The 21,100-nt window shown below is 45.4% G+C and overlaps 1 long non-coding RNA gene across 1 annotated transcript in view; it reads left to right on the top strand.

Annotated features, from left to right (window-relative positions):
* LOC143679302 (uncharacterized) overlaps positions 1-3,955 on the top strand; it is a 30,631-nt gene extending 26,676 nt beyond the window's left edge. Inside the window, exon 3 of the long non-coding RNA XR_013173636.1 lies at positions 3,734-3,955. This is a non-coding gene — a long non-coding RNA (uncharacterized LOC143679302). The remainder of the gene's footprint in view (positions 1-3,733) is intronic.
* The last annotated feature ends 17,145 nt before the right edge of the window (positions 3,956-21,100 follow it).

Genomic DNA, 21,100 nt, shown 5'->3' with positions numbered 1-21,100 from the left:
ACACACATCCTGCCTCTGATCATGGTGCACCAGCCCCCAGGCTGGAAACTTTGGAGTTATCCACAACTTCAACTCCTTCTCACTGACTTGATCAGTGATAGCAAGTGGTTTAATCGACTTTATGTGTTTGATGAGAGGGAGACAGGATGAGGCCTCTGACCCTCTGCTCAAGCTCTCTCCCCCTTTCCTCATAGGCTAGGACCTGGGAGACTTAGCCGTCCTCTGGGCAGGGTGGGACCAGCCTTCCACAGCGCTTCCTGAGGCATCAGGGTCGAACAAGCTTTCCCAGGTCAGTGCTGCAAGGCATCATCTTGCAGCACCCTTGGGACCTTTGCCCAGCAGGATGGGTGATGGGAGGGCAGAACCGAGCAGCCATGCTTGCCCCTCCCTAAGGCCCCTCATAATATCCCCGGAACACCAGACATTGTCCTGCAGAACACCCCAGGGATTCTGAAGAAAGAACCCAGTTCCCGGAGGGGCTCCCAGGTCTCCGCGAGGGACCGTCCTTTGTCCTCCTGTGTATTTCTGCCCAGCAGCCCCTGACTGCCAGGCCTAGTCCCCTCATCCTGCCTCAGGCCATACCGTCGGGCATTTCTGAGGCTGTCACCTCAGTCTGTAACTTAATAACTCTGTGACTTTGGTCACGTTACTTTACCCTCTCTGTAAAGTTGAGATGTTAGTCCTATCTGAACTGGACTTAGGAGGGTTAAATAAGCTGATTTGTGCTTGGCATAATTTATAACATCCAAGTTTCTAATAATTGGTGATAGTTATTATCGTTGCTACCACTCCTGCCTCTTGTAAATGTTTTTTACTTTCTGTCCTCCCCATAGGAGCTGTTTCTTATGCCACAACTGTTTGTCCACCACTCCTACTCCTTAGCTCGCCTGTCAATACCTATTATTGGATGAATGAGCCAATGAAAATATTGTTATGAGGATTTAACAAGGTACCTGGAAAACTCCAGGAACACAGTGGTTCTTCAGCTGGGAAGGGAAGTGGACAGGCCTCAGCAGCTCAGGCCTGGCCGGCCCTGAGGATGGCGAGAGGCTCTGAGTGTCCTTTTTGACGTAGGAGCCACTGTAGCAAAGGTCTGCAGATGACGCCAACGCAAGGCAGTGCCACCTTACCAGGGGCTCCTCACTTCTGAGTTAGGAATGCAGTTTCTGCCAGTCACTGGGGCATGGCCTGTAGGTCCCCTCAGAAGGCAGGGAGGTGGGTGCGCCTCCTTATGGGGTCCTGGACCCTTTGAAGGGCTGCCAGCCTGGGACCCGACTAGCAGGCCGCAGGCAGCAGCCACTGCGTCTACTTCCAGCCAGTGTGAACTCTCACATTTACATTTTTGCCAAACTGGAAATAACAATAACATAAACACCCCACGGCAGTCCGGTCCCTCTGTGAAGGGATAGGAGAAAAAAAGGCCAGCCCAGGCCAGGAAACAAAGCCCCTTCTGTTGCCGGCAGACTCGGGCCTCTGTTTCAGTCCGCAAGCCCCCCGCGGTGGCGATGGAATGAGCAGGGCCGCAGCCGGGGCTGAGCGCGGAGTGCGGGGCCACCCTCCAGCACCCGCCGGCTCCCCATCGTGGGAGAGGGGCAGCTCCCGGCCCCGCGGGGCCACCAGCCTGACCCGGAGGGTCCCGGCGCCTGAATGGCCCCCTGTGTGGGCGGCTCGGTGCTTTCCGCCCCCGGCCCTGAGCGCCCTGGTCCAAGGCCCAGCGCGCCCCCCAAGTACACTGCGTGCCCCCGAGCCCCGCGGCCCTCGGAACAGCCTTCCTTTTCGCCGCCCTGGTTAACATGGAAAGGTTAACATTTCCATGTTCTGTCTTTGGAGATCCCTGCTGGGACGCAGTCTGTGACGCGGTTCTCCAGCTCCCCATCCCCTCCCCACCACCGCCCCGGCGTACCCGGGAGGGGAGGCTTGGATGGGCCACGCTGAAGGGCCTTCTCGCGCTCCCACCCCCAAGGCGGCAGAAAGCTGCCTCCTGCAGAGACTGGGCTGGGAGTGGGTCGGGGGCACGCCTGTCCCGACCGCCCCTCGCTGCGCCCCCACCCGCTCCCCTAGCCCTTGCCCCGTTTTCTCCAGCAGAGCTCACAGCCCTGTCCTCCGCTTTCTAGAACGACATTTGCTTTATAAGGGAACCCTGGCCCTTTCGCTCGGGACACAAGTATCGGAAGTTCATACATTTATAGGGTTGAATATTATTCCATTGCGTGTATATGCCGCATTTTGTTTGTCCATTCATGGGCTGATAGATCCCTGGGTTGCTTCCAGCTTTGGGCAATCGTGAATAATGCCGCTGTGAACATGGGTGTGCAAATAAAGTTGAATGCATTTAAAATGCAATCCCATAGTACTTCTATAATCAGAAAAAAAAAAAGAAACTGTAATCAAAATATTTCTCATGGGAGTTAATTTTTCTTTTTTTGTGGGCAGGTACCTGGAATTGAACTCTGCCTGCTGAGCCACCGTGGCCCGCCCGGGAGTTAATTTTTAATTCCCATCAATATCACTTTGCTATCTGCTAACTTCGACACATTAAATAACCTTAATCTGCAAAATGGTCACCTTGGGCCAGGTGGAGACACCTCATTTTCTTGGGAAACAAGGATGACCCCTTTTCCCCAACAGGATCCTCGGGGCGGATTTTACATTTCTTCCTAACAGGGCCAGCCACTGCGATCCCTCCTGAGCCCGGCAGAGCGGGCGGCGCTACCACCTGGGGACCGCAGGCGGGCGGGTTCAAGGGCGACGTTTCCGTTTCCCAATCGTTAGGGTGAGAGTACAGTCCAGTGAAATTGCCCATAGAAATGGGAAGAATGTCTAAATTTTCTGCAAGATGTAAATCGTGCCACAGATAACGGTTTGTGTGCCAATGATGGCATCCTAAAGGGCATTTTGCTTCTTTGGGGGAAGGCAAGACAAACAAACAAAACGCCCCAAACGGAAAACAAAGAAAAAACCCAAACAGAATAAAACGAAAGAAACAAAACCTCCGAAGCAGAGTAAGGAAGTGATTGGAATCCCCAGCCCCGGCCTGTGAATCCGAGAACTGAGTTCTCAGAAAATCCACGGGGAAAATGTTGCGGTATATAGATGTAATCCTTCCCGCAGCCCCAGAGGAAGTCTCTTGTTCTTTTAAACTGTAAAAATAAAATTCTGAAAAACAGAAAAAAAATTATTACCCAGAATCCCATCACTTAAAGATAGCAGAATTAGGTGCTCTGATGGGTTCATTTTAATTTTATTGAGCAGCTTCTGGTTTAAGTATAATATACATATTTTTTGTCTTATCCACAATTCTGTGTGTGAAAGTGGTGGCAAGTTTTATTATCAAACACAACAGACAAACTTGAGGCTGCTAGTGAGAACTTCCCCCATATCCTCTCATTTCTAATCTATCTAACACTTTAAGTGGACATCTCTGTCCCAGAAAGGATTTAAGACAAAGGAGAGGAATAAATAAATAAATGAAAATACAAATAAACACATTGCACGTGGGTCACAACCACAGGGGACACTTGGCAACGCCAGGAGACATTTCTGATTTTCATGACTCAGGGAAGGTTGGGGAGAGAGGCAGCTGCTCAACACCCTGGTAGGGACAGGGCTGTCCCCACGGCAAAGAGCTATCTGCTTTAAAATGTTAACGGTGCCAAGGATGGGAAACTCTGGTATAGATACTAAGAGAGGTACAAAGAGGTGCAAGGTGTGGTTCCTGTTTTCTTTTTTTTAGGAGTTTCCAAACTAAATGCTTTTCTAGTTGTTACATCATGGAATCAGTGTTCAATATTCCAGATGTCTTCTCCCGTTTGGGCCCACGTCTCAGTCTTCTGGAAGCCAGCCACACCTCTGAGCCAGGCCTGATGGTGACATCAAAGCGAGACAGCGAAGTGACCAGGGAGCGGAGGCCACAAGGCCACGGCAGCTGCCACTGTGGGGTGAGCAATTACTGGAACCTCCACTGTTCTCAGGGTGACTTGTGTTCTCAGGGTGACGTGCAGCTGCTGCCTGCTTGAGGCCGCCTCAGGACTCCAGGGCAGGGAGATGAGCTCTGGTGACTGGTGGGGGCGGCGGTCTCCGCCGAGTAGCCTGCTGGCTGCTCCCAGGTCTGCCGACTTCCGGACTCCTCCTTTTTGTTGTCCGTTTGCGATTCTCTGGCCCTCCTCTGGCTCCTGGCTCCCCCCATGTTCGGCCCAGAGCCCAGGGAGCTGACCCCCCAGGGCCGGCCTGTCTTTCCCTCTCGGCCGCATTCCGCAGGTGGGCCTTACCTGCAGGGAGCCATTCCTGGGAGGGGCCCGGCCCAGATGAGATTGCTAAAAATCTATGAATTATGTCGTTGTGATGGGAAAAGGGGGCCCTTGCTTCGAGAAATACGTGCTGAAATATGTACTGATAAAAACGATATGGTGTCTGGGATTTGTTTCAGAATGATCTGGAAGGCAGGTGCAGGGGGAGAGTGGGTGGGGTGATGGAAAACAGGAGGAGCTCTGGGTGAAGGTTCGTGGGATATATCCTATATTTCTTGCTGGTTTTATGTAGGTTTGAAACATCCCATAAACATAGCTATAAACTGCACTGGCTTTCAAAGCTGGCCAGGCGTGGGGTGGGTGCCAGGTGGAGTGAAGGAGCCTTCCCGGTTCTTTTTTGGGGAGAGTGTCAACTAGATTTCATTCTGAATGGGATGGGGGGGGGCTTTGACCATGCTCCCGGAAGGGGGGGTGGGCTGGCTGGTAGGTGGGGCTTGGGGACCCCTGCAGGGCATGGGGCCAAGGGGATGGGTGTGCTGGGAGAATGAGGCGCCCAGATCAAGCCCCGGGGGCTATGAAGGGGCTTTGGGGAGGCCGAGGCAGCCCTCAGGGGCTGTGAGAGGTGGAAGGCAGGGCTGCAGGCACTGCTTTGTGTCATGCATCTGTCTTCCATCACCGAGAGACGGGCTCCCGCAGACTCACCACTTACTGAGGTCTGTCCGGTTTCCCCCATGGCCTTTGAATTTACACATTGTGCGGCCCGTCAGACATCTGAGCCGAGAGGAAAACGTGTGCTCGGTGAGGGCTGTGTGCAGGGGACGATGGAGGGAAAGAGAAAGGGAGGAAAACCTTGGATCCTTGGGGCCTGTCTCAGGTGGGGCAGCAGTGGGGCTCTTTCAGTTTGTACAACAAACCACCCCACACTTAGTGGCTTAAAACAACTGTTTTATCTTTCTTGGTCCTGTGGGTTGCCCAGGCTCAGCCAGGCGGTTCTTCTACCGTCTCACTGGGGGTCTCTTGTGACGTTGCAGTCGGAGGACGGTGGGCGGGCATCCCTGGAGGCTCCGGTCTCCTTATGTGGTAGCTCAGGGCTCCTAAAGGTGCAAGAAAACTTGCCTTCTTAAGGTGTAGATGGGGCCCCGGCATGACTTGCACCCACCTTCTATTGGTTTCACAGCCCCAGGCCCAGCTCAGATTCAAGGGATGGGGAAATCAACCCCATATCTTGATGAGAGGATGACAAAGAATTGTGACCATCTTTCACCCACTCCTGGGAACCTATTTGGAGTCTGCATGGAGTCGGATTAAAATATGCCACCTGGGAGTCTTGGGAGGACCCAGGATTGCCTTGCCTTGTCCCTTCCCTGCCTTTCCCCCACTTGAACAGGGAAGGAGGCAATTGGCACCTTTAGATGTCACTCTAGACCAGCCCTCATTCTGTCACCTCTGAAGTGGCAGCTTTCAAGCTCTTTCTCTGGGGCCAGCCGAAGGACTGCATCATGAGCCTGAGCCCCGGGTCTCCTCACCCTGCCACCCATCTCATGCCACTTGCCCCTGCCTGGCCTCTGAAGCCTGATCTGTCACTTCCTGCATGAGGCCAGGCTTTGGCCCCAGCTGGTCCTTCCTCTTTCCTCCTGAATCCATAGCAAGGGGGTCTCGGGCAGTGGAACGAGAGCCTACTCAGCTCTACCTGTCGTCTGACAAGGGATGGCTGCAAAGGGCAGGCGAGGGGACTTTGAGGATAATTAGTTTTAGGCACCACTTTCATGTGTCTGTTCTCTCCTTTCATCATCTCTCCAATCCCCCCCAACAAACCTGTGAGGAAATGGAAGCTTGGGGGTGTGCATCTGCCTTGAGAGCTCCCAGCTAGCAAGCAGTGAAGCCAGGGTTCGAATTCGAGTTTGCCTGACTGCAAAGACACAGCACTGCAGCCTCCTGGGCCAGAGGGGAGGGAAAGAGGCAGTCATTGCTTCTTCTCCTCTGGGGATTCTCTTTACTTAGGTCTTATACCTTTGCCTGGCTTGCTGGCCAGGAGAGATGCTAGTGATTCTCGAGGAGCAAATGTTTCTCATTTCATCTTACATTCCCCTGGTGATTTGGGTGCTGGCCACAAAAGTGTCTGGGCCATCTGCAGACTTGGAGGTGAGCTTCTGTTAACAATGAACGGCTGGCCTGTCCATCTGTCACATATGGAATGGCTGACAGACGGGCATTCATGAGAGAAGCAGGACACAGGTGCCTGTGTCTGGAAATAGCAGTTTGACCTGCTTCCAACTCAATATTGCCTCTGAGAACCCTCCATTCTTTTGCTCTCCTCTGGCTCCTGGCCAACCATGCCCTCTCCCCCAATCTTCCCCCTACCCCCCCAATGCTGTCCCAGGGCCCATGGTTGGGAAACAAACGTTCCAGGCTCAGCTTTGAGCTCTGTCAGCTCTCTGTCACATTCCACAAACGGGTGGGTTCAGCTGGGAGACATTCTTGGGTTGAGCTTGCCAAAATTACATAATAATAATAATAATAATAAGATTTTCCCAAGCTGCTCACCCTGCAAAGTAGCACTAGAGGTAAGGGAGGCATGGAGTGAGGTCAGGTGGAATTCCAGTGCTTTCTTGGAGGGTGTTGATTTGATTGCAGTCCTGAGCAGGAGAAGAATGCTCTGCGGCCTCTGCCTGGTTCATCTTATTGTAAGGACAGGGGTGTTTCTCTCCTCCCAAGGTGCCTGGCCCCTGGTCAGACACAGCTGGAGTCAGCAAACACCAGATGCACTGCAGGGTGCTGTCATCCAGGTCGTGGCTCTCACCCCTGCCTGAACGCTGAGATCGCCCGGAAGACTGAAGGTCATGGGTGCCTGGCTCCCACGCCTTGGCTTTTCAATTCACTGGCCTGGACTAAGACCTGGTCAGGTGCTCGCCCTGTGATTCTAATGGGCAGGTAAGGTTGAGGACTCCGGCTCTGATGCCCTTTTTTCCCTCCAGCCTGTCTGGGCCTCAGCTCAGGGTCTGTTCAAGTGTGTGTTCAGGGTGTGTCTCTCGCTGGCTTTTGGGACCTGACAAGAGCAGTGAGTTCCTAGTGCATTCCGACAAGGTGAGCCGAAGAAAGACGATGTTAATTTGAGACGTCCAAGGTGCGTGCAGCCCACAACCATGGAGGATTGAAGGAAAACATTGTGTTCGTGTCCGTAGCTGGCTCAGGATACTGCTGCAGAAGGAACACGAGGCCGGGGTGGGCCTTTCTGCTGGGAGACAGGAGCATTGCCCTGGAGGCAGCAGTTGGGGTTCAAGCCTCACTCCTACTTTTCGGCATGTCTTTCCCACCTCAGTACATGGGAGCTGCGTTTTTCCAGTTTTCAGGTCCAAAGCTGTGACGTCATCTTTGATTCCTTTCTTTCAACTCCACATCCAATCTATCATCAAATCTGGGTGACTCCATCTTCAAAATGGATCCAGAATCTAACCATTTATCATTTCCAGTGCTCACCTTGGACCCAGCCACCATCTCTTCTTGCCTGAATTATTGCAGTGACCTCCTGACTAGTCTTTTTGATCCATCCTTGTTCCCAACAGTCTATTCTCAGAGTGGCAGCCAGAGTGCTCCTTTAAAAATGCAGAGCACATGATTCTGGCCAGGCTCCTCCACTGGCTTCCAAACCTACACTGTGTGAAATGTGAAGTTTTCACCATGTTGCAAAGGAACCCACATCCTCTAGCTCTCTGGCCTCACGCACCGTTCTCCCTCTTGCTCCTCTAATCCAATTGCATGGGCTTCCTTGTTGTTCATTAAGCTTATGAAGCGGCTCCCACCCCAGGGCCTGTGTTCTCCTTAGTAGTTGCATGACTCTTGATCTTACTTCCTCCAGGTCCCTGCTCAGCTGCTATCAGAAAATCCTCTCCATGTGTGTTTTTTTTTAGGGGGTGCCTGGGTGGGTAATCGAGCTCAAGTCTTCTGCATGGCAGGCAGGCATTCTACCACTGAATCACCCATGTACCCTCTGTATATCATATTTAAAATATACCCCCCAACCCAATCCAGTCTATTTTTATTCCCAGATCCTCTCTTGTTTTTATTTTCAGCACCCATATACTATATGTTTACAGTTTATTTTCTGGCTATTGCCACCAGCATGTATGTTTCATAAGGGCAAGTTCGCTCTTGTGTCCCCAGTGCTCAGAACAATGGCGGGAACATAGTAGGTGCTCAAAAATACTTGCTGAATGGGTGAGTAAACTTATAAAGCGAAGAAGAGTCACAAGAACTTCTCTGAGGAGGTAACATGAGCTAAGCCTTGAGAGACGGAGGTGTGAGCAGATGGGGGCGGAGCAGGAAAGCATTCCTCATTGAAGCGATGTTGGTCAGGAGCTCTGTTTCCCTCGATTGAGAGCCGTGGGTGGAGCACTAGGAGAGGGGCTGGGGGACACAGGGCCCAGGTCCCTGAGGGTCTTGGGCACCCTGCTAGCTAACTAACCCTCAGGGCTGAGATGATATGCAGATGCGAAAAAGGTGCTGAGGTCTATTGTGATTGCTCGGTTGCTATCTGCAGTTGATACCACAGTCTTCATAAAGCACAAAAGTCTTCCCATCAGAGTTGGCCTGTGTGAAGGTGAATGGAGCTGCTGTGGTTTGAGAGGAACAGGTTTTCTGCCTCCCCAGGCCAGCTGTGACCTGTGATGGCTGTGACCGCTTTCAAGCCTTGTGGACCTCACTTAGACTTGTGAGTGTAACTGATTCATACCCTCAGTTACCTGGGAGAGGTAAGGCAGTAGTAGTTGACACATCCCCACTTAGTAGAGAACAGACACCGAGGGGGTGCTACTCAGGAAGAGTAAGTTTTGACAGGGAAGTAGAAGGAAAAGGAGGGTTTGGTGTCTGAGGAGTTGAGTATGAGCTCAGGTTGGGGGCCAGCACCAGTGAAACCTGAGTCTTTTGAAGATTGCTCGGTCTGTGTGCTCAGGAGCACAGTCAGGCAGCCTCTGCACATTGACTCCTTTTTTTCTGGTATTAAAAATGGTCTTTTTCTGAGTGCCTGCTAGTGTCAGGTACAGTGTCAGGTCCAGTTCATACTGGACCACCTTATCTTATCAGTTATCTTCAAAAATCTAGGAAAAGATAATAAATCCATTTTATAACTAAGGACACCCAGGGATAAGAAACTTCTCTCAGGCGGTGATGTCAGCAAAAGTGGGGGGTTAGGAACCTCCCCCAAATCCTTTCCTCCATAAAGTCAACAACATCACTAACAAAAACTGTCAAAAGCAACTTTTTCAGAACTCTGGCAAAAGACTTATGGTAATCTAGGAGTAGTCATCAAAGAAACGTGACTGAATCTAAGTGATAATAGTGAGCTGTGTAGCGTTTAGTGTGTCTTATCCCATTTCTCCTTTTCCAGGGCTAATGTATCCTTGTAAACCAACAGCCTGGCAGGACGGACAAGACTAGAAGAGAGCTGGAGCTCTTTCGAAGCCTCATTCTCAGAGAATTGTCATTATTTGTCCTGGAAGACCCCACTCACAAGACTGTCTTTATTTGACCTGACTTGGAACTCTCCAATTGTGAACAGTTCCCTGGGAATGTTTGCCAAAAACTATCAGAGGCAATTTTCAAACATTGCAGCTGCCTAAGGCAGTTGGTAACAGTTGGAGTAAACAGATAAACCAAAAAGCTTGGAAGGAAAAATTGGGGCATGGGATGCTATAGGAGGCTTTGAAAAGCCTCAACATATTCCTGGAAATCTAGAAGTCCACATGTACACATAAGGCTGTGCTTTATGCCAGGGCCATGCATATGCACAGGAAAGTCCTAAGATGGCCCTAAGCTCTCATTTCTGGCTAGCTTTGAGGCCGTATATATGCAGGAAGTGAAGCCTAAGGCAGAGTTGCAAACAGCTTAGCTGGGTGTTAAAGCTGTGCCCCGACACACACACTCAGAGCTCCTCAGCAAAGACTGGTTCCAAGCATTAAAGAAAATCTCTGTCCAATCATTAGGGCAGAGGCTTAAGTTATCAGTTCAGAAAAGCCCCTAATTATTATTGTTATTATTATTTAACAAACAGTAACAAGAACATCAACAACAATAAACCAAGGGAGGGAGAAGAATCTATTTTTCAGAGTTAACATATTATATTATTTAAAAGTCTACTTTTCAACAAAATATTATGACACATGCAAAGAAATAAAATACAACAATAGAAATTGCACCTGGAGAAGCCCAGATGTTGAACTAACTAGACAGAGATTTCAAATCAGCTACTCTAAATTTGTTCAAAGAACAAAAGGAAACCTTGACTAAAGAACTAAAGGAAAATATGAGAACAACATCTCAGCAAGTAGAAAATATCATTAATGAGACCAATACTAAAATGAACCCAGTAGAAATTCTGGAGTTGAAAAGTGCAATAAAGTGAAATGAAAATTCATTAGAGGGGCATTCTAGTTTGCTAGCTGCTGGAATGCAATACACCAGAGATGGATCGGCTTTTAATAAAAGGGGGTTTATTTCATTAGTTCTTCAGAGGAAAGGCAGCTAACTTTCATCTGAGGTTCTTTCTTATGTGGGAAAACTCAGGATAATCTCTGCTGGCCTTCTCTCCAGACCTCTGGGTTCCAACAACTTTCCCTGGGGTGATTCCTTTCTGCATCTCCAAAGGCCTGGGCTGAGTTGCAAGTGCTGAGATGAGGTATGCTGAGCTGCTGGGGCTGTGCGACATTGCGTTCTATCATTTAAGCACAAGCCAATTGAGTCAAATGTCATTCATTGCAGCAGGCATGCCTCCTAGCTGACTGCAGATGTAATCAGCAACAGATGAGGTTCACATACCATTGACTCATGTCCACAGCAACAGAACGAGGTGCCTTCACCTGGCCGAATTGATAACTGAATCTAACTACCACGTGGGGCTTGAAAGCACATTAGAGCTGGCAGAGAAAAAGAATGAACTTAAAGACAGATTAATAGAGATTGTCTAATCTCAGAAGGAAGAAAGAATGAGGAAAAACAGGAAGAGCTTTAAAACCTGTGGAACACCATCAAGAATGCTAATATTTGCATAATGGGAGTCCCAGAGGGAGAGGAGAGAGACAAAGTGACAGAAAAACAATTGCCCCAAATTCCCAAATTTGATGAAAACAGAAGAATCAATCTGCACATCTAAGAAGCTCAATGTACTTCAAATGGGATAAACTCAAAGCAGTCAATGTCGAGACCATCTTAATCAAACTGTGGAAAGCCAAAGACAAAGCTAGAATCTTGATTATAGCAAGATAGAAGTGATGTGTCATATATGAGACATCCTTAATAAGATTAACAGTTGATTTTTCATCAGAATCCATGCAGGCAGTGGGGTGACATATTCGAAGTACTGAGAGAAATACTGTGAAGCAGAAAGTCTATATCCAGCAAAACTGTCTTTCATAAATAAAGGAGAAATTAAGACACTCCCAAATAAATAAAACTTTAGAGAATTTATAGCAACAGACATGCCCTGTAAGAAATACTAAAGGGAGTCCTTCAGGCTAAAATGAAAGACATTAGAGAGGAACTTGTTTCCACATGGAGAAATAAAAAGCACCAGTAAAAGTAACTAAATAAGTATATATAAAAGAGAGCATAAATGTATTTTTTCCTTGTAAACTTTTCCCCTCTTATCTCATTTAAAATACAGCTGCATAAAGCAGTACTTATAAATCTGTGTCAATGGGCGTAAAGTGTCTAAGGATATAATTCACATGATAACAACACATAAGAGGGGAGAGGGCGAAAGCTATATAGGAGCAAAGTTTTTTTTTAGTGCTATTGATGTTAAATTGATATTTATCTGAACGAGACTGTTAAAAAATTAAAATATTAATTGTTATCTTTAAGAAAATCACTAGGAAAATAATTCAAAACATATATAGTGAAAAAACTGACAAGGGAATTAAAATAGCATAGTAGAAAAACATACATGAACACAATGGAAGGCAACAGAGGGACAGAGTAACAAAAAAGATACATGATTGCAAACAGCAAAATGGCAGTCATGAATACTGCCCATAAATATAATGGATTTAGCATTTCAAGTAAATTATAGAGATTGGCAGGATGAATTAAAAAAATACACCATCTTGGATTCAAGAGACGTACTCTAGATTTAAAGCCACAAATAAGTTGAAAGTGAATGAATGGAAATGATATATCATAAAAGCAGTAATAAAAGATGGGTGCTTTATAGTAACACCCATTTGGGGTGGCTATTCAAATACTGGATGAAATAGACTTTAACTAAAATTTGCCCTATAGACAAAGAAAAGTATTTTACAATGATAAAAGTGTCACTCCTCAAGAAGATACAACAAATAAAAACATATATGGACCTAACAACAGAGTATCAAAGTGCAGGAAGCAAAAAACTGACAGAATGGAAGTGAGAAATAGACAATTCAACAGTAGTTGAAAATTTCAAATCCCCACATCCAGTAATGGTCAGAAGATCAACAGGGAAATAAAAGAGTTGAACATCACTGCGTACCAATTGGGCCTAACAGAAATCTACAGAGCACCCTGCTCCACAGTGACAAGAATTACATTCTTCTCATGTTCGTATGGCTCATTCTGCAGAACAGACCATATGCTAGGCTATAAGGCAAACCTCAAGAAATTAAACAGAAACAATACAAATATGTTCTTTGACAACAATAGAATGACATTTAAAAGTCAGTAATAGAAGGAAAACTGGAAATTGAACAACGTATGCTTAAATAATGAGTGGATCAAAGAAGAAATCAAAAGGGAGATCAGAAAATACTTTGAGGTGGATGAAAATGAAGACACAACATACTAAATCCTATGGGATACAGTAAAAGTTATGCTTAGGATGAAATTTATAGCTATAATTGTTTATATTAAAAAAGAAAGATCTAAAATTAATAACCTACCCCTCCACCATGAGACACTAGAAAATGAAGACCAAACTAAACCCAAAACAAGAAGAAAGAAAGGAATAAAAATTAGAGCTAAAATAAATGAAATAGAGAATAGAGAAACAATAGAGAAAATAAAAAAGTTAGATTTTCAAAAAGATCAACAAGATTGACAAACCTTTAGCTAGAGTCATCAAGAAAAAAGAGCGAAGGCTCAAATTGATAAAATCAGGAATAAAAGAGGGGAAATTATGTTCAACTTTAAATAAATAAAATGGATTTTAGAGGAACTTAATGAATTGCACCCCAATAAATTAGATTTCTTAGGTGAAATGGAAAAATTCTTAGACACAAACTACCAATGCTGACTCGAGAAGAAATGCAGAATTTGAATAGACCTAGAGAAGTAAAGAGATAGAATTACTAATAAAAAAACTTCCCGCAAGAAAGGCTTAGGGCCAGATGGCTTCACTAGTGAATTACTAGTGATTATACTGAATGTTTAAAGAATAATTAACACCAGTCTTTCACAGACTTTTTCCAAAAACATAAGAGGAGGGAACACTTTTCAACTCATTTTATGAAGCCAGTATTACTCTGATATCAAAACCAGACAAAGATATCCAAGGAAAGAAAATTACAGCCCAGTATCTCTTATGAATGTAGATGCAAAAATCCTCAACAAAGTACAAGCAAACCAAATCCAAGCCACATATGAAAAGCATTATACATTATGACCAATGGGTTTTATCCTAAGAATGTAGATTGGTTCAACACATGAAAAGAAATGTAATACATCATATTAACAGAATAAAGGATAAAAACCATATGATAACCTCAATAAATGCAGAAAAAGACACATTTCAATACTCTATCATGATAAAAGCACTCACCACACTAAAGAATAGAAGGGTATTTCCTAAACCTTATCTAGACAATTAGGAAAAACCACATTTAGTATCATACCTAATGGTGAAACACTGAATGAAAGCTTTCCCTCTAAGATGAAGGAAAAGACAAGGACGTCACCTCTCACCATCTCTATTCAACAGCGTACTGGACAGTCTAGCCAAGTTAATCTGGCAGTAAAAAAGAAGTAAAAGGCATCCAGATTGAGAAGAAGTAAAACTGTGTCTATTTTCAAATGATGTGACCCTGGATGTAGAAAATCCTAAGGAATCCACGAGCAACTTTTAGATCTAATAAGCAGGTTCGATCATGTTGCAGGATATGAGATTAATATAAAAAATCAATTGTATTTCTATACATTAGCAATGAACAGTCAAAGAGTAATATTAAGAAAATTCCATTTACAATAGCATCAAAGAGAATAAAATACTTTGGAATAAATTTAACAAAATAAGTGCATGATTTATACATTGCAAGCTACATAACATTGCTGAAAAAAGAGATCAAAATAAATGGAAAGACATTCTGTGTTCATGGATTGGAAGACTTAATATTGATAAGCTGGAAATATTCCCTAATTGAGCTAAGATTCAATGCACCTTAGCTGCCCTTTTTGCAGAAATTGACACAATGATCCTAAAATTCATACGGAAATACAGAATACCCAGAACAATCTTGAAAAAGGAGAACAAAGATGGAGGGCCTACACTTCTCTATTTAAAATTTGCCACAAAGATACAATAATAAATTCTCTGTGGGAATGGCATAAGGACTAGATCATGTAGAATAGGCATATATGAGTAGAATAGACTTGAGCATCCTGAAATAAACACATACATTTGTGGCCAATTGATTTTCTAGAGTGTTGCTGTTCTAGTTTGCTAGCTGCCGGAATGCAATATAACAGAAACAGAATGGCTTTTAAAAATGGAAATTTAATAAGTTGCTAGTTCACAGTTCTAAGGCCGAGAAAATGTCCCAATTAAAACAAGTCTATAGAAATGCCCAATCTAAGGCATCCAGGGAAAGATACCTTGGTTCAAGAAGGGCGATGAAGTTCAGGGTTTCGCTCTCAAGTGAGAAGGCACATGGCAAACACAGTCAGGGCTTCTCTCTCATCTGGAGGGGCACATGGCGAGCACGGCGTCATCTGCTAGGTTTCTCTCCTGGCTTCGCCTATCTCATGAAGCTCCCTGGGAGGCGTTTTCCTTCTTCGTCTCTGAAGGTCGCTGGCTGGTGGACTCTCTGCTTTGTGGTGCTGCAGCATTCTCTTGCTCTCTCCGAATCTCCTATATTCTCCAAAATGTTTCTTCTTTTATAGGACTCCAGAAACTAATCAAGACCCACCCAAATGGGTGGAGACATTTCATTACCTAATCCAGTTTAACAACCACTCTTGATTAAATCACATCTTCAGGGAGATGATCTGATTACAGTTTCAAACATAAAGTATTGAATAGGGATTATTCTGTCTCTGTGAAATGGGATTAGGATTAAAACATGGCTTTTCTAGGGGACATATATCCTTTCAAACCAGCACAGATGCCAAGACAATTCAGTGGGGGAAAAGAATAATCTTTTCAACAACTGATACTGTGACAATTGGATATACACATGCAAGTAAATGAAACTGTACTTCTATCTCACATATATATGAAGCTGAATTTAAAATGGATCATATGCCTAAATATAAGAGCTAAAACTATAAAACTCTTAGAAGAAAACAAGTGTAAATCTTTATGACCTTTGATTAGCAAATGTTTCTTACATATAACATCAAAAGCACAAACAACAACAAAAAGCAGATAAATTGGAAATCATCAAAATTAAAAACCTTTGCACTTTAAAGGACCCTATCAAAAAGAAAGGAAAGGAAAACCAATGAATGGGAGAAAATAGTTGTAAATCATATACCTAATACAGGTCTAGTATCCAGAATATATAAAGTACAAAAAGACAAATAATCCAAATAAAAAAAAGGCAAATGATCTGAATAGACATTTCTCCAAAGAAGATATGCAAGTGACGGATAAGCACTTGAAAAGATGCTCAAAATCATTAGCTGTCAGGGAGATGCCAATCAAAACCACATTGATGTTCTACTTCACACCCACTAGAATGGATATAATTAAAAAAAAACAGATACTAATAAACATTGACGAGGATGTGGAGAAAATGGAACCTTCATACATTGCTCTTGGAAATGTAAAATGGGGCAGACGCTTTGCAAGACAGTTTGGCATTTCCTCAAAAAGGTAGATATAGAGCTATCATATAACCCAGGAATTCCACTCCTAGGTATATACCTAATAGAACTAAAAATATGTCCACATAAAAGCTTGGATACTAGTGCTCATAGCAGCGTTATCCGTAATATCCCCAAGGCGGAAACGAACTATCGAGTGATCAATGGGTAAACGCATTGTGATACAGTTTTCAATGGAATAGTATTTTGGCCATAAAAAGGAATGAAGGTCTGATTCATGCTACAGCATGGATGAACCTTGAAAGCATTATGGTAAGGAAAAGAAGACAAACACAAAAAGCCACATATTAATGATTCCATTTATATGAAATGTCTACAATAGAAAAATCCACAGACAGAAAGCAGCTTAGTGGTTGCCAGGGCTGTGGGGAGACAGGAATGGAAGTGACTGCTAATGAATATGGGATTTCTTTTTGGGGACATGAAAATATTATGGAATTAGATAGTGGTGATGGTTGCACATCTTTATGAGTATATTCAAAACCATTGAATTGCATACTTCAAAAGGGTGAAACTTACAGTACGTGATTTTTAAGCCTTTCTCAAATTTATGATACATATATATATGTTATAAAAGTGGTTAGTATGGAAACTGTGATTTGAATCCAATGCCCATGCATTTGAGGACATCTGCTGCTGGGGCCTCTGGGTGGCATTTAGTCCCTCGGATCTCTTTCAAGTGCCAGTAGAGAAATGGTTTCTGTTAGAAGCCACAATGTCCTGTGAGCACGGCACCTTGGACTGGGCACTGCTGTGTTTGCTGTCACCAGAGGTTGACCTGGACATAAATTCAAGTTCAGCACCGCACTGCCATTCTTGACCTTCCCAGTACTAAGAATTTGCTGTAGAGCCAGGCAGCTGTGTATCTGATTCTCTCTGATTCTTACTTCTTTTGCGATAATATCCTTTTCATGTAATTTCTCACATAAGTGGTCCTGTACTGCCACTGTAGCAGATGTTAGGGAATTTCTGTATAAACTCAAGCTGAGACTCCACCTCTGCTCTACTATTATTATCGTGGGTTCTTAGAAGAGCCCTAGGGATGTTCTTTTTCAGAGGTATTTTTAAAAGGGTGACTTTCTGTTCTTCAGTCTATCCACCATCCATCCCTTCAACCACTCACTAATTTTTCCATCCATCATCTATCATCCATTGATTTATCAATCCATCAATGCATCCATCAATCCATTGATCCATCCATCCATCCACCAGTCCAGCCCATTTGACTCATCCAGGCTCTTTGCAAAATGACTTGTGAAATGTAGTTTTTCCTGGGATTGGGAACATGGGCCAACTGATTTTTTTCTAGTCTCTTAGGGATTAATGCTTCTGGGGGTCTAGGTTGTGTAGAAGGTTGAGCAAAAGTCTGGAAAAACTTTTTGCAGCCATAATGCTGAGCCAAGCATTCAGGCAGCCTCTCAAAAGCTGAGATGAATCTGATCCTCCTTCTAATTTCATGTGTGTGTATACGTGTGTGCGTATGCCACAGGACAAAAGTCCTTGCGAATATGCAAGTTCCTTCCGGGAAACTCCAGCACTGCACAGAACTTTCATCCAATCCAACTTGTAATCTTGGGTAAAGGAACATTCTCAGCTCACTTCCAAGGAGGAAGAATGTAAAGCAAAACAAAACAGCCACATCATGAAGTTGCCCCATATAATGAGGCCTGCTGTGCTGAGCTGTCATTACCCTGGGCCCCAGGAGGACGTGGATGCCCAGCTGTCCTCCCCCTTCACCCCTGCCAGTCAGAAGGCCTCCCTGGAGCCTCTGAGGAGGAGGCTGTTTTCCAAGGCTGGGCCCTACTTAGAAATTCTTGGCTGGGCAATGGCAGCCAAGGAGAGGAGAACAGTTCTGTCAGTCCTGCCACCTCTGCTATCCCTCGAACATTCCAAACTTTCTTCAAAAGTTTTTTGTTCAAACTACCCTCACCCCCTACCTTCCCCTGGAACTCTCTGCACCCCTTGGCTCATCTGAATCTTGTCCGCCCTTCTAAGCTAGCATGAGTCCTGCCTCCTAGGACCATGATGTCTGCCCCTCCCGTAGCTATCCATTCAACCAAAAAATATTGACCACTTTTTCTGGGCCAGGCTGAAGGCAAACAAGACTTGATCCTCACCCGTGTTCCCTTTACCAACAATAGAGAGGGCAGATATGAAAACAAATTATTATGAGACAGCAGGCTAAGCCCCCATGAATACTTTTACTGTCCCCATGGAGGTTAGTATCAGTATTATGTTTCTCTACTCTCTCACAGAGATTCTCATATGTCTCCCTAGCTGATTGTAAGCACCTAGAGGGCAGGCTCTCAAGTTTGCCGTCTCTCATTTTCTAGCACCTTGCTATTGAGTCAATGTGTTCTTGTTAAGGTGAGGAAACTGAGGCTTGGAGGTATCTGGAAACTTGCCCAAAGTCATAGGGCTTATAGGGGGAGGTCCAGGATTCCACCCAGACTGTTGGCTGTGAAGATTGCACCACATAGGGTTGACTTCGGTCCTTCTTGGGTAGGCATGCCCAGTAGGGATGGATCTGGATAGGGAACCAGGGCGGCTCCCCTCCTAACAAGCTTTAGCTCCTCCCTCCCTCCTGTGCTCATCCTCTGACTGGCCTGATTTATGTAATATTTTCAGGGTGTCTGTCTGGTGGCCTTTATTCACAGAAACCCTGGGTAGGATGTTCTGACGATGATGTCCAAATCAGAAGACTAATTGGACTGTCATTGGGAGGAGCTGCAGTGGTTTTAAGAGGGAAACTGATATCATGGTCTCTATTTATAAGCACTTTGGGGATAGCAGTCATGGAAGGGAGGTAGTTGGTCAGGCAAGGATGAGGAAATGCAAAACTAGCTCTCCTTAGAAGAGGGAAAAAAGGAGAAACATCTTAAAGAAAAAATGTGCCTTTTTTCCCTTTTGTTTTTTAAAAGGGCCACATTCATTTTTCAGAGGCGTTTGATCTTCTTATTGTTTAGGAACTAATACTGAAGGGTTTTTAGAAACTGTTACACAACAACTTCTTCCTAAAGGCTGAAAAAACACTTCAGAAAGCTTCCTAGCAGACCAGGCTCTATTGACTTATACATATCCACTTGGCAGAAGGAAAATATTTTGATTTTGAGTCTTAGGAGGCTTGTGCTAATCTCATTTCAGTCCTTCTAGGCATTGAGCTTGGGCATTCCAGAGCTTTCCCCTAAGAATGTCCCTTGACTTGTTGTGCTGTCCTGGAGGGCAGAGGCAAGGCCCTGCTTCTGCAGGGAAGAGACCTGGCTTCCAATCAGGGTTTCAGACTCTTGGGGGGATAAGTTCTCTTTTGAGAAGCCCACAGCATGTGGGCAAGCATTCTTCTCATGGCAAACTGAACTGGGAACCAGAAAAACCCACCTGATTTTGTTCATATCACTGAAGACATGGCTCGGGCTCTGGGGTGGGAGCTCAATGTTGAAAGGCCTTGCCTTTTTCCCCTGGGCGAGAGGGCTTTCAGTGCAACCAGGCGATCACCTCCCTAATGCGCATGCCGAGCCTGGAAGGGCAGACAGTGTCCGTAAAATGGAGGGCAAAATGACACATGGAAAGCTGGATGTCTCTAAAAACGCAAGACTGAAGAGAACCAAGGCATAGCCCATCCAAACCTGAGGTGGCCTTTGGTGAGGCCTCCCGGGAGGACAGAGGCAGGATGCGTAGTCCAAGGCTAGAATGTCATCCCGGTGCTCTCATGCTGCGTTTTGTTGTTAAGAGACACCCCTTCTGGGGCTCCCAGCCCAGGCCTGCTCTGGGGGCGTGATGCTCCGAGCTGCAAACGCCCCTCCTCCCTCTTCTACCTCCTCACCCTCATCAGTCTCTGTGTGTGAGGACCTTCATCTCAGCTGGGGTCAGTGGGAAAGCATGTAAATGAAAGAATTCAAACCGAGATGTGTGTCATGGATAGCCTCTCAAGATTATTTGTATTTTAAAAAGAGAAGCCTTGGGCGGCCCACGGTGGCTCAGCAGGCAGAATTCTTGCCTGCCATGCTGGAGACCTGGGTTCGATTCCTGGTGCCTGCCCATGTTAAAAAAAAAAGAAAAGTCTCTTTTGCAGAGATTCACCACTCTACATAGACCTCAGATGTGGGGGGGCAAGGAGCCAGGCCAGCTGTGTGGAGCTGTATTCCAGCCAAGTGACTGAATATCTGCTTTCACACAGTATTGTGGTGCTACTAAAACTTTCCATCTCTGCAGAAAGTATACTGCTATTTCTTTTACTAAAGGTCAGAAATAGATTCTTGGAGCTCTGGTAGTATATATTTAATATCAAACCTTTGTACTGGAGCCTGTGATGTAAGGACATGCATATTCTATCAGGCTTAAAAATAGGAGCTCAATGGCATAGGGCTCTAGTGGAATCTTTTCTAATAAAGACCCCTTCTTTGTTGGCTGCAAAATAAATAGCTGTATTTCCCAACACGTGTCCATTAACTAAGCCCTGGTCTGCCCTGGTACCCATCAACATCTGCCCTTTTTGTGCATAGCACTCTGGGATCCGAGCCTCCTGGCTTGCACAGAGACCCTTGGATTCCTCATCAGCCCAGGGCCCTATGGGAACCATCCCCCAGGAGGCAAGATGAAGGCGGGCCAATGAGGCTGTGCTCCCAGCTTCGCCATTTGCTTGCTGCTGGGCTACAAGCACTCCTTCCTGGGCCAGCGTTCTCGGGGCTGAATTTCATATAGGCCATAACATCTTAGGTAAAAGGAAATGGACCAGCATTACTTTTGTTGAGATAATGTTCTATTTGCAGGATCCCAGTGCTGAAAACTTC

Source organism: Tamandua tetradactyla, chromosome 4 (genome assembly GCF_023851605.1).
Source record: "Tamandua tetradactyla isolate mTamTet1 chromosome 4, mTamTet1.pri, whole genome shotgun sequence".
NCBI lineage: Eukaryota > Metazoa > Chordata > Mammalia > Pilosa > Myrmecophagidae > Tamandua > Tamandua tetradactyla.
This window is presented reverse-complemented; position numbering and strand designations above follow the sequence as displayed.